Here is a 19,729-nt window from a genome sequence, read left to right as displayed (position 1 = left end):
CTCACCCAGTATGACCTTATCTTAAGTTGATTATACCTGCAAAGACCCTATTTTCAAATAAGGCCACACTCACAGACTCCAGGTGGACATGAATTTGGGTTTGGGTCAGGGAATACCACTCAACTCAGTCACTAGTTGTAGTAGAAGTTAAGCAAGCTTTAGAAAAGTAAAGTTTTATCATTTACCTGTCTGAGTTTGTGGCTTAACAGTTTATACCAATCCTAGGTAATAAAAATACAGTATAACTGTACCTATAGTGGATTAAAAATGTATGCTCTTCATCTTAAATAATAAACCACTTCTCTAGTTGGTTCTGAGGAAGATTTCAATTTTTATTTCAGCAGAAAACAGAGCTGTATCGTAACATGTGCTAAACCCTCCATGATCAAAGAAAATCACTAACACATATGATTAGTACTTAAAACCTTTTTGAAAACTTAACTAATGAGTTAAAATAAAAAGAGGAAAGTATGAATAACTTTGGCCTCACTTGTTAGTAGAAACTGTTCTGCCCCAATGTGCTTTTCTTCTCTTATGAAATTGATCAGGCATATCACAGTACCACCACTAACAGACCACTCCTGTGTAATATGTGACTTTGAACAAGGCAAAAGAGAAGAAGAGAAAATGGTCTTACCAACAAAAACTGCACACTCATATAACTCATAGGCAAACTCTTAAATACACCCACATTTTAGCAATTCATATTTTCCACTTTTATCCACATCATTAAAACAATCATGCAAAATAAGAGGACCTCAGCAATGCACCAAGCTGAATTTGATTTGGGAAATTCTGATGGAAAACAGCATTATGCTTATTATAGAATTCAACCTGTCCTTCCTTTCATCTATATACCTATTTGCACAGAGGAGGAGAATCATGAAGAAAATAAAACTGAAGAACACCGAATCACCATTCCCCTACTAACAAGCAGACTGCATGGTGATGAGCAGAATCAAATGACCAAGCCACCCTTGAGTGAGTAGTGTGGGGAAGCTACCACCCCCCCCCAACCCTGGCACTCTGCCCTGGCCAGCACGTGACTGCCAGCTCTGCCATCAAGGACATGTGCATTTGCATACACACAGCAAACAGACATATACGCAGGGGTGTCAACCCGCAACCCGTGGGCTGCATGTGGTCCAGGATGGCTATGAATGAAGCCCAACATAAAATCATAAATTTACTTAAAACATTATGGTATTATTTTTTATTGCAATGTATTTATTGTGTGGGCCAAGACAACCCTTCTTCTTCCACTATGGCCCAGAGATTCTAAAAGTTTGGACACCCCTGAATGAGTATGGTTGGTCAAAATATTTAGTTTTTGAATGCTAGGAAAGTCTTATTTTACGTAGTGGTAAAAATGAATATCAAGAATGGTAGTGACATGGGAAAGAATAGGCAAAGGAGAGGTGACATGAAGTCTGAGATGGGGCACTGTTGCTTGGCAGTGACCCACAGCCTCATCAGTGTTGCCTTAATGAGTTGGGAAAAAGAAGGCTAGTGTTAGCGGGGTTAACATTTCAGTTCAATAGGGGCCCCACAAAACTTTTTGGGACTTTTCTTCTCCCCATATCCCTAATTATGTCATTGTATTATTCTAATCACATGACCTTTTCACCAAACAAAAAAGAAACATGAAGAAATCTAAACATGGTGAGTTCCAGCCAAGATGGAGACATAGGCAGAAATGCTTTGCTTCCTCACACAACCAAAAGATGGATAACAACCAATTTAAAAACAATAAACAACCAGAACTGCCAGAAAATAAAACTGCATGGAACTCCAACAACCAAGGAGTTAAAGAAACATTCACCCAGGATGGGTGGAGATAGTCAGCTGGGCAGAGAGGACCTCTGGCCAGGCATTGAACCATGAGGGCAAGGAAGGGGCTGGCTGACCAGGAAACTAAAGACTCAAAACCTCTAGCTGTAAAATCCTGTGGGGGTTGTGAAGGCAGGAGAAACTCCCTTTCACAGGAGAGTTCATTAGAAAGTGGGGCTCTAGTAGAGCAAGTGAGCAGCATTGCTCCCTCTCTGACCCCTCCCCTACGTATAGCACTACAATGCAGCAAAGAGGGTTGCCCTTCCCTGGTGAATACCTAAGGTTCTGCCCCTTACAATGTAACAGGCATGCTGAAACAAAGCAATATGGCCCAAATGAAAGAATGGATCAAAACACCAGAAAAAGAGCTAAGTGATATGGAGACAGCCAGCCTATCTGATGCAGAGTTCAAAATGCTGGTAATCAGGACACTCAGAATTGATTGAGCTCGGTCACAAAATGAAGGAAGCAATGAAGGCTATACAAAGTGAAATAGAGAAAAAATAGACAGGGAACCAATAGTGAAGGGAAGGAAACTGGGACTCAAATCAATGATTTTGAACAAAAGAAAGAAATAAGCATCCAACCAGAACAGAATGAAGAAACAAAAATGCAAAAAAAGTGGGGAGAGGCTTAGGAACCTCTAGGACAACTTTAAGTGCTCCAACATCTGAATCATAAGGGTGTCAGAAGAAGAGAAAGAGCAAGACATTGAAAACTTATTTGAAAATGTAATGAAGGAAAACTTCCCCAATCTGGCAAATAGATTTCTAGGAAGTCCAGGAAGCTCAGAGAGTCCCAAAGAAATTGGACCCAAAGAGGAACACACCAAGACACATTATAATTACATCACCCAAGATTAAAAATAAGGAGAGAATCTTAAAAGCGGCAAGAAGAAAGGAGACAGTTACAACGAAGTTCCCATTAGACTACCAGCTTATTTCTCAAAAGAAACCATACAGGCAAGAAGGGACTGGAAAGAAGTATTCCAAGTCATGAAAGGCAAGGACCTACATCCAAGATTACTCTATCCAACAAAGCTGTCATTTAGAATGGAAGGGTAGATAAAGTGCTTCCCAGATAAAGTCAAGTTAAAGGAGTTCATCACCAAGCCTTTATTATATTAAATGTTAAAGGGCTATCTTCTATTTCTTCTATCTAAGAAGAAACAGTCTCTTTTAATAAGAAATAGAAGAAGATCAAAAACTATGAACAGTAAAATGACAACAAACCCACAGCTATCAACAATGGAACCTAAAAAACAAAAACTAAGCAAACAGCTAGAACAGGAACAGAATCACAGAAATGGAGATCACATGAAGGGTTATCGGTGGGGAGGGGGAGGAGGAGAATGGGGGAAATGGTATGGGGAATAAGAAGCATAGTTGGTAGGCATAAAATAAAGAGGGGGAGGTTAGGGATAGTATAGGAAATAGAGAAGCCAAAGAACTTATATGTACAACCCATGGACACAAACTAAAGGAGGAGGATATTGGAGGGTGGGGGGATGCAGAGCAGAGAGGGGATAAAGGGGAAAAAAATTGGGACAACTGTAATAGCGTAATCAATGAAATATACTTAAAAAAAGAAATCTAAACATTAGGTTTGTAGAGATCATGTCATTTGTTAAGCCCTAGATCGCATTCTGATAATATTTTAGGACAAATGAATCCTGAGAGTCAGGATTACATAAAATTTCTCAATGATATTCACCATTTATTCTGTGGTAGTCCATCAATCTGGTAAACTGTTAAAAAATGTGGCAAACTGAATCGAGTTTTTTTTTAAGATTTTATTTATTTATTTGTGGAGAGAGGGGAAGAGAGGGAGAGAAATATCAATATGTGAGTTGCCTCTCAAATGCACCCTACTGGGAACCTGGCCCACAACCCAGGCATGTGCCCTGAATGGGAATTGAACCAGCAACCCTTTGGTTTACAGTCTGGTACTTAATCCACTGAAAGCCACACTAGCCAGGACTGAATCAGTTTTTAATACATCCAAACATGGCATCTAGATCAGTTACCATAGTGTACTTGTTTGACACAGTTACTGAATGGTAACTTAAAATAACCTTCTACACATAAGAAGGAACATGATTTATTAATTTATCTATCTATCCAGCAAGCCAGCTGGACAGACAACAATACTTATTAACAACCTATTACAGGCCAGACATTGTGAAATTAGGAATATCAAAAAGAAAATAAATAACCCCTGTGCTCAGGAAATTCATAATATTGTTATACATTTTGTTGGCATTTGCTGCTTCTGCAATGTTTTAGAGATGGGGAGCATCTTGCAGCTGCACTCCACGGCAGCTGGAGAAATTCTTAGGCTCCAGTCAAGACAGCACCATAGGTAAATGCAATACATGCCTCCTCCCACAACCACATTAAAATTACAACCAAACTTTAGACCAATCATCATTCAAAACTGTCTGAAATCTAGCTGTACAGATGTCCTAAAACTAAGGGTATAAAGAAGAAGCCACATGGAGACTGGTAGGAGGGACAGAGATGTAGGATGAGCTAGACCCACACCAGTGTGTGGTGGATAAAAATCAGGAGGGAAATCTTGGCTGTGGAGGTACCTCCTGAGGATCGAGGGGTCCCAGGCCCAAACTAGGCCGCCATCACAGCGTTCCAGTGCCAGAAAGAGAAGTCCCCATAACATATGGCTATAAAAAGCAGTGGGGATTGTGCTGAAATGAAGGGCTTTTGGAAGCCTAGCCATTCCTCTTAAAGGGCCCATGCACACACTTACTCAGACTCACTCTCTCTTGAGTTCCAGCACTAGGGCAGCACCTCAAAAGTCACCATGGATTTACAGGGAAGAACTGAATAGTCAGCCTTCAGGGCAAAAGACCAAGGGATAGCTTTCTCCCAAACAGAATTGCTGCCAGAGGCCATTGTTCCTTTTCAGAGTCCTCCCGCACAGAGCTGGCAGGCAGGCACCACATCTAAGTCTCCATCTTCTTGCCTATCGATGTTGGCCCCACCCTGGTGATTCCCTGAGACCTCACCGCACCTAACTTGTGGGCCCATCCAAGTTGTTTCCAGTGGTGTTTACATATAAATGGCCTGTCTTGGTTCATGCCTCAGACTTTCCTAAAAATCTCTCAAACAAGCAGCATCTGGTCTCCATGTACCTTGTACCTCTTGCTAAGTGGCCCCAGGTCCAGCACTAGCAGTATCTCGTCTGGGTTCACAGTTCGGCCTCTCCTGGGCACCTCCAAGCCCAGCACAAGTAGCAGTCATCTACAGATCACTTTGTAGCTCATGCTAGGTGGCCCAGGTAGTGCACAGGTGGTGGCTGACCTTGGCCAACACACCTGGTGAACAGCTTCAGACCATGTCGATGCACGAGCCAACCACCTCCACAAGCAACACACTGAAAGGGCAGACTCAGCAGGCACCTGAAACCTGCTGAAATAAGTCCTGCTCCTTGGGGTCAACCCCTGCACAGCTGATTCTCCACAGTGGTCTCAGCCAGCCCTTGAAGCTGATGGGCCTGGTGGTAAATCCTTCCTATTGACCTGCCAACAACAATCAAGACTCAACTACAACAGGATGGTGTACACAGCCCACACAGTGGGCACACCTGGAGTGCCCAGCTCAGATGAGTGGGGAGGCTGTGCCACTGGACCCTACAGAATATCTACTGCACAAGGCCACTCTACCAGACCTGGGAGACACTGCAGCTCTACTAATACACAGGAACAAACACAGGAAGGCTGCCAAAATGAGGACACAAAGAAACATGATCCAAATAAAAAAACATAACAACAATACAGAAAAAGAACTAAACAAAATGGAGACAAACAATCTATTAAATGCAAAATTCAAAACATTGGTTATAAGTATGCTCAGTGAACTTAGGGGAAGAGTAGATGAACTTAGTGAGAACTTCAATTAAGAGATAGAAAACATAAAAAAGAACCAGTCAGGAATGAAGAGTACTTAAGTGAAATGAAGAATATATTACAGAGAATCAACAGTGGAGTAGATGAAGTACAGGATTATATCAGAGATTTGGAAGATTAGGAGCAGAAAACACCCAATCAGAACAGTAAGAAGAAAAAAAGAATCCAAAAAAATTATGAAAGTAAAAGAATCCTCTGGAACAACTTCAAACATACCAACATTTCCATCATGGGGATGCCTGAAGGAGAAGAGACAGAGCAAAGAATTGAAAACCTATGTGGAAAAATAATGACAGAAAACTTCCTGGTGAAGGAAATAGACATAGAAGTCCAAGAAGCACAGAGAGTCCCCCAAAAGAATTTCACAATATTGTACTGTAGTCTCAAATATTTTTTATTGTACACCACCATCAAAAAGGCAGAAAACTGTACTTGAACAACAATTAATAAATGTTAAAAAAAAAACAGAAAAAAACTTGAGCACGTACATCCAATATTACAAATGTGTATTTCCTTACTTACAAATTATAAATAAGCACTGCTGTATTAATATACTATGTATGTATATATACATATATATATATATACACTCACACACACATATAAAATACAGTTGACCATTGAAAACCATAAAGGTTAGGGGCAAAGAACCTCCATACAGTTGAAAACCCATGTAAAACTTTCAACTCTCTAAAAACCTAATTACTAATAATAGCCTACTGTTGACCAGAAGCCTTACCAATAACATAAACACTCAATAAACAGATATTTTGTATGTTATACATACTATATACTGTATTTGTACAACAAAGCAAGCTAGAGGAAAAATATTAAGAAACTCTGACAGAAAATACATTTAGAATATTCACTGAAAAAAGTCTGTATACAAGAAGACCCACACAGTTCAAACCTGTGCTGTTCAAGGGCCAACTGTATACACAACAATACTACTGTGTTCATATAGCATATATCTATATGTAGAGAGACAAATTATATCAAAATTACACTCAAAATTGAAGTGAAAAATAGATACTTCTAAAGAGAGTAAGAGAAAACGTTGGAAGTGTAAGACCTTTAAATCAGCAGCCTCGGGGACAGCATCTAAGAAAACAAACCACTGCCTTTGTGCTAGTGTGAGCTCCACTAAGCACATCAGTGGCCCCTTTTAGTCCCATCCACTGCTTGGCCCAGCCTGCCTGGTCCCATCGTTTCCGTCACAGCGTGTGCAACATTCCAAGGTAGGAGAGCACTGTCAGCCAGCCCCACAGAAGTGATTTAGAATACAAATTTTGGCGGTAGAGAAAATTACTTTTGCTTTGAAAAATCCAGGACCTCCTTAGTTTTAATTTTGTGTGGAAATTTAAAAGAGACGTCTGGAAACTAATTGAAGCTTAAGTGGGAGAAAAAGTATCACCAAGTTCTTTTTTGCAGTCATTAATAATATAACAATGAAAAGCCAAATTCTGCCATATTATTGGCAACCATCTTTATATCTCTAAAAAGAATGATCTTATCATTGACAGATGCTAAGACTCAGTGGTTTGAATCACACCATGTGTTACAAATTAAAAGGGCTAAAATCACAATAATGCTAATCTGGAAAAGAATAAGATAAAAACAATTGTTAGGAGTTGCAGGACTAATACTTAAAAGTAATCTGCACATATAAGCCCAAAAATTGCACATAAAATTAAATAACACATTAATGCAGGTTGTACCTTGAGCAAGTGTAGGTCCACCCTGCATAAAGCTTTAAATTGATACAAGTATCCAAAATATGTTTGTATTTCTATTAAAAAGACAGACATGTTTACACATAGGAAAAAGTCTAAGAATATATACTGAACTGTTAATATTATTGTATATGAGAGGAGGTTAGATTAAGAGAAACTTTTACCTTCTTATACATTCATGTCTCTAAATTTGAATTTTTATAAGGATAGTTTACTATTTTATAATCAGGAAAAATAGGTAAGTATTTTTAACAAACAAAATAATTCCTATTGAAAGAAATCACATTTTGGTGTAACAGAAAGCATATTGAACTCAAAATCTGTAGGCTAGGGTTCAAACAATCAGTGCTGCCACTCACCAGCCATGCAATAGATGGTCATTAAAGTTGGTGCTGGTGCTAGTGGTTCCTATTAAAGCAACAAGGTTCCACAAATTTGCCCACGTCCTGCCTTCTAAGATCCTGCCTCTTTCATCTGTACTGCATTCCAGCACTGCCCCCTACCCACTCTATGTTGCAATACAGCCTGTTCAAACAGATGTGGGTTTTTTTTCACCAGTGATAGAGGAATTCACGTACTAAAAATATCATATAATGGGCTTTAAACTTTATAAAACCTCCTTGATGCTTCTTCTAGACTATAGCTAAGGATGGGCAAGCAAAACTGCTCAGTGTAAGAGGAAATGTGCATATGGAACAGTCATCTGTAGGAAGGGAGAACTACCTACGAACCTCACGGGGAGCTTCCCTAGCCCCGGACCCAGGAGAGCAACCTGCCGATCTGTTCTGCTGCTGAACCACTCCTCTAGACCTGAGCAGCCCTGGGTTCCACTCTTGCATCTGCCTCTAAGTAGCAGCACCCAGGACAAGTCCTCTAAGTCTCTGTTTGGGAGAACATCCCAGGGATATATTTAAAAGTGAAACTGTCTTTTCTTGCTATACTACAGGAGGTCACATGGAATGACTCATGAATAGCTTCTTGAATTACTTCAGCGAGCATTTAGCACGTGCTATTGTGTGCTAGATAGTATCCCAAGAGTAGGACAAGAATAGGATATGGCCCCTACTCTTAGTGTCCCACATAGTAATGTCTCAAATCAGTATAAGGAAATAGAAGTACAAGACACACATTTTCAGTCATAAATTCATTCCTTCATGTTAACAGAAGAAACAACCATGGGCCTTACCCTCAAGGAGCTTATTTATCAATATTTGGTTCATACTGACTTACAAAAATAGCAGTAGGAGGTGCAACTTTTATAAATCCTTTAATAAACACATTTATTGCATATTTATTATGTCCTAGGCACTTGGCTTCATGCCAAAGTGCCTAGATACAAAGAAGGTAAAAAGTACTTCCAAGAAGCTGATAGGAAACAAGTGAATTGGAGAGCAAAGCCATAAGTGCTCTGTGTTCTATGACTGGTCAACCACCTCTTCCTGGAGTATTTGAGGGACCGCCCCTGGGAAGAATGATGGATCAGATCTTAAAAGATCATTCCTTGCTTGGTAAAGAACAGAAGAAAAAGGGAATGGCCAGGAATAGCTCCAGACAGGTGGGGGTAAAAAGGACAATGGTAAGCAGGAAACCTGACTGTGCCAGGCTTAATCCAGGAAAACTATGCCAGAATTTAGGGTCCCCTGAAATTAGCAATGGGGACTTTATTGTAATGCACTGAACTCTGGAGGGTTCTCAGATCATCTTTAGTAAATAAAGGGTCTGGGGACAATCTTTAATTGAGAATAAGAAGTATGACAAGTATGACCCTGGCTGGCGTAGCCAGTGGATTGAGCACGGGCTGCGAACCAAAGCATCACAGGTTTGATTCCCAGTCAAGGCACATGCCTGGGTTGCAGGCCATGACCCCCAGCAACCGCACATTGATGTTTCTCTCTCTCTCTTTCTCCCTCCCTTCTCTCTCTAAAAATAAATAAATAAAATTAAAAAAAAGAATAAGAAGTATGAGAAAGCACAGAAGACACCCTAAGCAAAAAGGGATAGTAGCTAGAGGCTAGGACAAAGTCAGACTTCTAATCTGCGTTTAGGGGACTGTTAGCTGAGAGCAGTTTTTCAGTAGTTCTCAAACATTAGTGAGGGGGAAATCAGTGTGCCTTCTCACCAGGTCTCTTTCCAGTCAGGTTCTGTAGTTGTGAAGAAAGGTAGGCCTAACATTTTGCTTTTTAAAAAATAAAAAAACACCGCCACAATTCAGATACAGATGACCAATAGAGCAGACTCTTTATAGCTGTACCAAGGGGTCTAATAAAAGAGGTAAAAATTCCAGGGCTCTGAGCTCTGAAACCCTAAGTGTTCCAAAAGGTACCGGAAAACTGGATACTGTTGCTGGGCATGACATGACTCACCAGAACCACAGACAGAGCGGCAGAGTTAAAAATGTTTGACACGTTTGCCCAGAAGCATCCAGAAATTGAGGCAAGCCTAGCAAAGTGTTCTTGTAAATAGCATGGGATAGTAATAAAGAAATGGCTATTTCTGAAGATGTTGTTGATTCTGCTTTTCCCTTGCATCCTGTATCTGCAAGCTTCTGAAGGGCTGCACTCTCAGTGCAGCAATGGCCACACACTGGGTGGGAAAGACGAAGCCCAGGCAGGGAGAGAACAATGAACTGTGCCTGCACCTGCACGGGGCGGGGGGGCGGGGGGTGAGCCTGTCCGATTTGACCAGTGATTCCCCCAAACCCAGAGTCACCCTCCCCACTCTGAAGGAGGGAAAAGAATGAGGGAGACAGCAGTTCAAAATGAAGCAAAGGTGAGAGAAGAAGCTTGCATTTCAAAAAATATTCTTTGTTTCAATTTTCCTGAGGAAATAGGACAAATTACATTCTTTCATGTCAGTGATTTTCAACCTTTTTCATCTTATGGCACATATAAGCTAATTACTAAAATTCTGTGGTGCACCAAAAACGATTTTTGTCAATATGACAAAAAATAGGTATATTTCTTATTCATTCACAGATGGCTATTGTGTTAGCTGTTGTCATTTTCTTATTTGACAATCTAAGGGAAAAGAGGTCAGTGCCCCTGACTAAAGAGTCAGGTGTTGCATGTTTTAAAAATTATTGCAGCACACCGGTTAAAAGTCGCTGTTTTATCCTAAGGATAAAGGTAAAGCTGCAAAGCCATTCAGAAGTAGTGAACTTCATCACCAGGTTTTCTAGTTTTGTAAAAAAAATTAATCTAACTACTACTGGTCAGGCTTATTCATATTAGAAACTTCAATTCAGATATAGACGATAAATTGATTTTTTTAACCTTAGTATATCAAATTTATAATCACTCACTCCTCAGCCCTGTCTCAGTATATCAGCCATGGTCGCAAGAGATAACATTCTGTGGGAAAAGAGCGACATCTGCAGGAGAACTGCATCACCACATGGTAGAATCCACCGAAATGTTCAAAACTCAACTCGTTAGAACACTGACCACACACTCAGCAACATACACACCTAGCATCTAATAAACTCTCAAGAAATGATTATTGTTCCTTGCGTGGTGCTGATGGTGGTGGCATATGCTCTTACACTGTATGTCTTGAAATTAAAACCAAAAAAAAAAACAAGGAAGAAAGCTACCAGCGGTTATTCAAATTATTTAGATTATTGTTCTGTTTTTCATAGGAACTCTTGCAAGGAGATGACAATCTATCTTGTTTTTTAAGAGGTTATCTCTCAAGGTAGTTACTGACCCCTGCTCTTGGCCATTCTGCAAGTTGATGTTTGTTTGGAATTCTGGGGCTTGTCGGTGGTGATCCTGTTCCTGACAGCTTTTAAGTGCTACAAATATGATAGTGTTCTTGGGAACACAAATTCAGAACCACAGTTCCTTCACTTAGTTGAACTGTAGTAGATGTACCTATATTACTAAGAAATAAATCAAGAAATTAGAAAATAGGGTATATCCTAAGATGACATTTTCAATGGGATACATTTTCAAAGTTACACAAGGTCTGTCCAGAAGGTATCCAGCCATGTAATATGAAAAATAGAGACATTTATTGAGGAAGGTACAAGAAACCTTGTACACAGGACAATGATGTCTCAGTCCCCTTCAAAGTGGTACCTTGGAACTTTACACAGTTCTCCCAATCACCCTCACCTGCCCTGTCCTACTTTCCTGGATCTCATTTTAGTTTTGGGAAAAGCCAGAAGTCACAAGTCTGGGCTGTAGAAAGGCTGAGTCACCTGAGTGATTTGATTTTTTGACAAAACCCTCTGCAAAAGACGTGATGCATGAGGAGGCATGTTGTCATGATGAAACCGCCAACCACAAGTTGCCTATAGCTGCAGACTTCTAAGTCATTTGAATAGTTTCACAAAGGAATGCTCAAGCTTAACGCAAAATTTGATGCAGATTCATTGCTCTACTCACTCAGTCATTTTGATTGTCCTGGCCACACAGTACACATGCTCACAAAGTATGCCTACCGCCCCCCTGACTAGTATAGTGAAGTTGTCATTGTTCACACATGCGTATTCCAGTCCACTCTCCTTGGCTGCCAGGTTACATGGATGTCATGCAAACTGTTCTCATTATATTAAAAATGGCTGGCCTTTTTCTGGCTATTATTATATTATATAAAATCTTAAGAAGGCCCATTGGCAGACTGCACTAGCTTCCCTTGAATATTTCCTTGGATCTGACTGGCTTTTTTTACTTCCTCTTTCAAGTTTTCTAGACAAAAATTTATCTGCGGCAACTTCTTACAAATATGAACAAAATGTATAAATAAGCCTTGGAAATTTATTCCTTAAGAAATTTAAAATGCTACAGGATAAAGGAATTGAACTGTATTGACGTCTTTTCTATGGCCAGCACTTTGTACATGTTTTTAATTTGATCCTCTCAACAGCTCTGTCAAATCATTTAGATCATTTAGAATGATTTTCATCTAACAGATGAGACTATGAAGGCCAAGAGTCTGTAACTTGCGAGTAAGTAATGCTGTTCAGATTCGGCCTCATGTCCATCTGGGTCTGCAGCACATGCTCCTTTCATGACAACTGAAGAATCTTCAAAAGTGCAAGTTGTGAACTGCAAATGAAAAGATAAGCTTGGTATTGAACAGAGATGATGCTACCAAGGCAACATTCTGATGGAGCACCTTAAAACAAAACACCATAATTGAGTACCACAAAAATAAAAAAAGAAAGGACTTACATATTTAATGTACATTAAGTGATTAACAAACTATGTTTATCATTTGTGGGAGCTTTTAAATGTAATTTTCAAAATGCAGCTATTTGGGGATTAGACATTATAATGCAATGCCTGTGCCTCATTTGTGAGGAATCAGACCTCACTACTGCTGTAAATACAGTTTAGGCTAAAAGACCCTGACTCCTAGAGTAATGAGGAAGCTTATCACATTTAAGCTTTATGGATTTCTGCTCTGTAGTATGTTTTGGTCTGTTTAGAATATCATTCTTGTGGCTAATATGATTGGCTGTGCAATTAGTAAAAGTTGATTGGTTTGATCCCAATATTCACCCTAAAGATTTTGATGTAACACTATTTGTTCATCCCTTTGTTCATTAAAAATTTATTGTAAAACAGTTCTAAGTTCTGTATAAAATAAAGCATGCAATTACCAGATGACCATGACCCAACAATTGCATTTTGGAGCTTTTATCTCAGAGAAATTAACATTTATGTTTGCACAAAAACCTGTATACTAGTGTTCATAGCACCTACATTTTATAACAGCCCGGCACTGGAAATAACCCAGATGTCCTTCAACAGAGAACTGGTTAGACAAATGGTGGTGCATCCATACCTTGGAATACTATTTGGGAACAAAAGGAGATACAGCATCTTGAATGAATCTCCAGGGAATTGCACTCAGTGAAAAAAGTCAATTCTAAAAGGTTACAGAGTGTGTCGTTCAACTTATATAACATTCTTGATATGACAAAGTTCTACAAGTAGGGAATAGGCTAGCGTTTGCCAGGGATTAAGGAGAAAGCAGAAGTAAGAGTGAAGTGGGTGTGGCTATAAAAGAACAACAGGAAAGATCCTTTTCATAATGAACAGTCTACATCTTGACCGTATCAGTGTTGGCATCATGGCTGTGATACTGTCCTGTAGTTTTGCAAGGTGTTATCATTGGGGGAGACTGGGTAAAAGATACAAGGGAGCTCTATTATTTCTTACAAATCCATGTGAGTCTACCCCAAAATAAAATATTTAATTTAAAAAAAACGCTGAACACCTAAGGTACTGGGAATTAAAAACAGAATAAAGACTCCTTAAAAGACATTAAAGACCTACTACAAGAAAGAAGGTACTTCCACTGTAGCATAGTCCGTTCAATTGTACCGTCTGCATGAATGCTAAAGGGACACAGAGGGAAAGCACTGACCCTATAGCTGGGATAAGGAGAAACAGAGAGTTGCCCAGAAAAGGGGGTGCTGTAGCAGGGACCCGAGGGTTAGTACTGATAGAAGTTATGCTGGCAAAGAGAGGAGAGAAAAGGACAGAGGGCATCCCAGAAAGAAGGAGCAGCATTTACAAAGGCACGAAGGTTGGAAATCATGTGGCATGCTCAGCAAAGTATGAGTAGGTCAATAAGTTGTGTGTGTAGCAAGCGGTAAGGGAGTTGACAGGGACAAGGCTCACCTCAACCCTAAGGCAGGGTCTCAGTCCTGGAGGTATCTTATTTTAAAGGGTATCCTGTAGGGTATATCCAGACATTATAGGGTTGTCTCTGTCTGTTTATAGCAATAAATAATATCTAGGCTTTAATGTACACTACTGTTTTTTAAAGGGCCTAAGGAATGGAGACTGAATTGTGAGTTGAAGTTGGGGACCAGAAGTAGCTAGTGAAAAATGATAAGAACTTAAATGATAGCTGTGACAATAGGAATGAAGAAAGGGTGGATATGAGAGACTTAATGGAGACAGAATCCAGCAACGTATGGTGACTGGTTGAACGTGCGAGGGGAAAATGAGGGAAGAAGCTAGTTCATGACTGCAAATGAGTAGAACTAGGATGCTGCTCACCAGCCTGGAGCAGACACACTCTTTACATCTCAAATCATCTCCCCAGAAGCTGCTACTTATCCACTGAAAAGGCAACTGTGTACCTGCAAATATGAATCTAGAACAGTGAACTGCAAGACATTCTAATAAAATTAATGAACTTTAAATTTTAAAAAAATCTTCCATGCATATAATCAAATGAATCAAAATCTTCCCTGCATATAATTTATAAGGAAAAGATAATTAAATTAACAATAGACTCCACTACAACAATGCTTTATGTTGCTGAAAACACATTAGCATATTTCAGATACTCCCAGAAAGAACATGCAAGCCAAGGATATTACATCCACAAAACTAATCTCTCGCTAGAAAGGACCCAGACAAACTTTTATCAACATATAAGAGCTCAAAGAATATTGTTCCCACAAGCCTTTTACAAGAAATTTCCTAGAGAACAAGCAGCAAACAACTAAAACAAGTCAAAGGTATTAATGTAAGGATTAGTAATGAGTATTAAATATATAGTCACTTGTAAAAATAAATGAGGGTTAAAAGAGTGTACAGTACATAATGAAGAGCTATGTGATCTAATAGTGTAGCTATAGTACAATTATAAAAAAAATTGGAGAGCAGGGACAATGGGTACAGGATAGGTAAAAAACTGAACTGTTTTTGGCAATCATAATTGGTGTTGGCAATATCAGAACTGTAATCTGATACTGTGTATATAATGTGGGATAAAAAATACATATCATGTATCACAGAAATGTATACTTGAAACCTATATAATCTTATTAACCAGTGTCACCTCAATAAATTTAATTTAAAAAGTAATTATGTGAAGTTATAATTAGATCATCCATGCATCCTTGATAAGCAGGATTCTCAATGACAACCCCATAGCACTGAATTTTAATTGAAAATATCACTATGAACTCAGATAGCATCTAATCTTTAAATATAAATATTTCAATGAGTATATCTAGCATCCAGATTGTAGATTTGAAGTACCGTTTTGTATTAAAGAAAACCAAAATGACTGAACAAATTACCACTGACTTAGAGACTTAAGACAACAAAGACTTATTTTCTCAGAGTTCCAGAGGACAGCCGTCTGAAATCAGAATGTCACCAGGGCCATGCCTCCCCTGAGAGCTCTAGGGGAGAAGAACTCCTGTCTCTTCCAAGCTCCTGGTGTCATCCAGCACTCCTTGGTTTCCAGCAGCGTAACTCCAGGGTCTGCCTCTGTCTTCGCGTGGCCTTGCCTCTGTGTTTGTCTTACTCTCTTCTGTCTTTAATAAGAACACATCATTAGATTTAGGGTCCAACCCAATCCAGGTTGAACTCATCTCAAAATCTTTAACTTAACTAAATCTGCAAAGACCATTTTTTCCAAATAAATCATATTCACAGGTTCCAGGAGAATATATATCAGGGGGCCACCATTCAACCTTCTAAACCTTCTTCAACCACAGCCCCCTAAAATTCATGTCTAATTATCATGCAAACTGCATTCACCCCATGACAACATTACTAAAAGACTCAGTCCATTATAGCAGCAACTCTAAAATCTCATCTAAATGTCATCAGCTCATAGTCCCAAATCTCACCTAAATCAGGTCAGGGTGAGACTCTGGAGAGGATCCATCCTGTGACAAAATTCTTCTCTATCTGTAGACCTGTGAAACTGGAAACCAAGTCATCTGTTTCCCAAACACAGTGGTTGGACGGGCACAGGGCAGACATTCCCATTGCAAAAGAGATATTGGAGGAAATCAGGGAATCACCAGTCCAAGCAAGTTCCATATCCAGCAAGACAAATTCCTTTGGGTTTCAAGGCTTGAAAATAATCTCTGGCCCAATGCTCTGTGCTCTGGCCCTGTGATGAGACCCTGCCCACCTCTGCCACCGCAGCTCTGCCCTTGGAGACATCCTTTTTCTTAAATGGTAACACGTGTTTGCAACCAAGTAACCAAGTATCAGCCAGTTTCCCACCTACAGAATTGCCAAAAGCCTTCCTTCATTTTGAACTCTCTCTCTTTTAGTCCAAGCTGTCATGTTTCTACTAATACAACATTCTCAAACACCTTGTGGGCCTCCGGTGTATGTTATGGAGGTCTGCTCCATCGTACATGAGGGTCCTCCACAGATCTTTCCTGGATAGCCCCGTTGTTATTCCAGCCTTCTGCAGAGATGTTTGAGTAAACCCATAAGTCTCATGCCTAATCTCCTAAGCCAAACCCTTGATCCTCTCTCCAGACCACGGTTTTCCAGCAATAAACTTCCTAATTTTAGCATCCTTTGTGATCTGGATAGTGGGAGAACCTCCCAAATCAAGTGCTTATTTTTTTTTCTTAACAATTTCTTCCTCCTATTTACTTCTTTCTTTCATGTTTTATTATAAGCAGCAAGGAGAAACCAGGCTGCTCCTTTGACGCTTTCCTTAGAAATCTCCTGAGCTAAACACACAAGTTCATCACTTGTAAGTTCTGCTTTCACCCAACAATAGAACACAATTCAGCCAAGTTTTCTACCACTTTATAACAAGGATTGCCTTTCCTTTATCTACTAATACTCATTTCCTTCTGAGATCTCACCAGAAGAACCTTTAACATTCTACTAAGATTCTGCTCATGACTATGTATGTATATGAATATATGTGCATGCATATAGATTCATTCTCTAAAATGATAGCTTTCTCTACTACACTCTTCACTTCCTCCTAGGCTCTCATCAGAATTGCTGTTAGCATCCAGATTTCTATCAACCATCTCTTCAAAGAAATCTAGGCTTCCTTTTCTACCATTTTGCTTTAACCTTCTTCTAGCCTCTATCCATCAGCCAATTCCAAAGCCACTTCCCACATTTTTAGCTTTCATTACTGCAGCATCCCCTTCACAAAACCAAAATCTGTATTGGTTGCCTAGGGCTGCCTCCAGCTTGGTGCCTTATTCTCCGAGTTCTGAAAGTCAGAAGTCTGCAGGGAAGGCCACTCTCACTCTGAATTTTGGGGGAGAATCCTTCCTTGCCTCTTTCAGTGTATGGGGGCTCCGTGGGTCCTGTGGCTTGTGGTTGCATAACTCCAATCTCTGCCTCTGTTTTCACACTGCCTTCTTCTGTGTCTGCACATCTCAAATCTTCCTCTCCTTTCTCTTAAAAGGACACCATCAGTCATTGGATTTAGAGCCCACACTAAATCCAGGATGACCTGGAGATCTTTTAAAATTACCTATGCAAAGAGCCTATTTCCAAATAAAGTCACATGAACATATACTTTTGAATGCTGCAATTCACCCTACTACAAGGGCCTTTGGGAAGAAATAATTACAAACCTGGAGCAGTGAGTGCACGTGATGAGCCAGGAGCATCTGGACACATCAGATAGAAAGAAGCTATCAGAGACTACAAAGGTCATGTCCTAAGAACTCAGGGGCCAATTGGAAGAGGCTCCCACTGTCCAAAAATGAAACAGTTTGGGCATGATGAAGACAAAAAATACAATGTTTTGAAAGTGATCGAATATCTTTATATTCATGAGTTCCAAGTAGTTTTTTTAATTGGGCTTGTTATCTCACAAAAATAACAGAATACCAACTTGCTATCTTGAAACCTAGATAAATAAAATGAAAGAATCAGGCATATATCTTTCTTTTCCTATATGAACTGCACCACTGAGTAATCAAATATTAGATAAGGAGTATCTCCTTATGAAAACTATTCCAGCTAACACATGAAAAAATGATAGAATTTTACTATCACTGTTTTGCAGCCACTATGAATTAATGGATCTAGGCACTGAACATGAATAGCATGTAACATCAAGAAGAACAAAAATCAGACATCATGTGCCTCCAGGTGAAAGACTGACCAGCAGTCTTGCCAAAGGGGTCGAATCTCTGGATTAGTGGTCTGATCAAGCCTCTGAATCCTGTTGCCAATTGGCAGAAAACACAGAGGACAGAGTGACATATTGAACTGTATGGGGACTCTGCAAACAGCAGAACCCAGACTATGGCACTCTATGAGTTCTTTCACATGTAAATTGTGAGCAAGGACAGAATCAGGAGAATCCGTACATTTAAAAGAAAGATATATGGGATTTAAAAAAAACGGGCAGACTAAAACTACCAAGGCAAGAAATGAACACTTGGATAATAGAACCATCAGAAATGTAAGAGGGTAACTTTTATAATTTAAAAAGTCCAGAAGAGAGAGTTTAGTGACGGGAGTGGTCAAAATGTCAATGTTACTGAGGATGGCTAAGATGGCTATCTAAAAAATGTCTTATTCATGTTTCTTTTCTTAGTGTCTAGGAAAATGTGTGGCATATAGTCGGAGCTTAATAAACATAAATTTCAATGGTGTAGCCATTCCAATACCTGAGAATTTCACTCCAACACTTATGGAGTTGCAAAAAATGCAAAAAGAATATACAAGAAATAAGGGAGGGAGGGAGGGAGGGAGAATAGGGAAAAAGAAGGAAAAAAAAACTCACTCCCCAAATGCTCCATGCAGCCCCCATGTCTCTCCATTCCAGCTCACTGGAATTATCCTGTAAAACAAGGCACAATCCAAGTTTTCCCAGACTGCATATGCCTGTAGGATATAGCAACAGTGAAAATTCAATTTCCTGGATCTTGGGCCCATGTGAGAATGCAGGATTCCCAGCTCCTTGAAGGACTCCCTCCCTGCCCTGTCCCCCACCACCGCAAGTGTCTCTAAAACCCAAGGTGTGTCTCACATGTGCTCATGATGGAGCACTGCTATTTTCCCCTATCTCTTACTGGGTGATCCAGCTCCCTATCCTGTCACTCAAAGGACATCAAGGTCTTGGCTAGTGTGGCTCAGTTGGTAGGAACCTCATGCCATAATCAAAATGTTGCAGGTCTGATTCCAGGTCAGGCCACATGCCTAGGTTGCAGACGTGATCCCTGTTCTGGACGTGTACAGGAGACAACCAATGCCAATGCTTCTTTCTCACTTTGGTGTTTCTCTCTCTCCCTTCCTATCTCTCTAAAAGCAATGAAAAAAAAAATGTCCTCAGCTGAGGATAAAAATAAATAACAAATTTTTAAATAAACTAAAATATAAAAAAGGGCACTGAGGTCTTCTGCCAGATGCAGCTGTTTATTTCCCACCTATCACCAGGTGCTGGAGGCCCCAGCAGGTGTCATTCCTCTACCAGCCATGCCGCTGAAATCATCTGTCAAGCATCATGACTAAACAGCCAGAGCCCTCCA

Source organism: Phyllostomus discolor, chromosome 1 (genome assembly GCF_004126475.2).
Source record: "Phyllostomus discolor isolate MPI-MPIP mPhyDis1 chromosome 1, mPhyDis1.pri.v3, whole genome shotgun sequence".
Classification (NCBI taxonomy): domain Eukaryota; kingdom Metazoa; phylum Chordata; class Mammalia; order Chiroptera; family Phyllostomidae; genus Phyllostomus; species Phyllostomus discolor.
The sequence above is the reverse complement of the archived record's forward strand: the minus strand, read 5'-3'. Positions refer to the sequence as shown.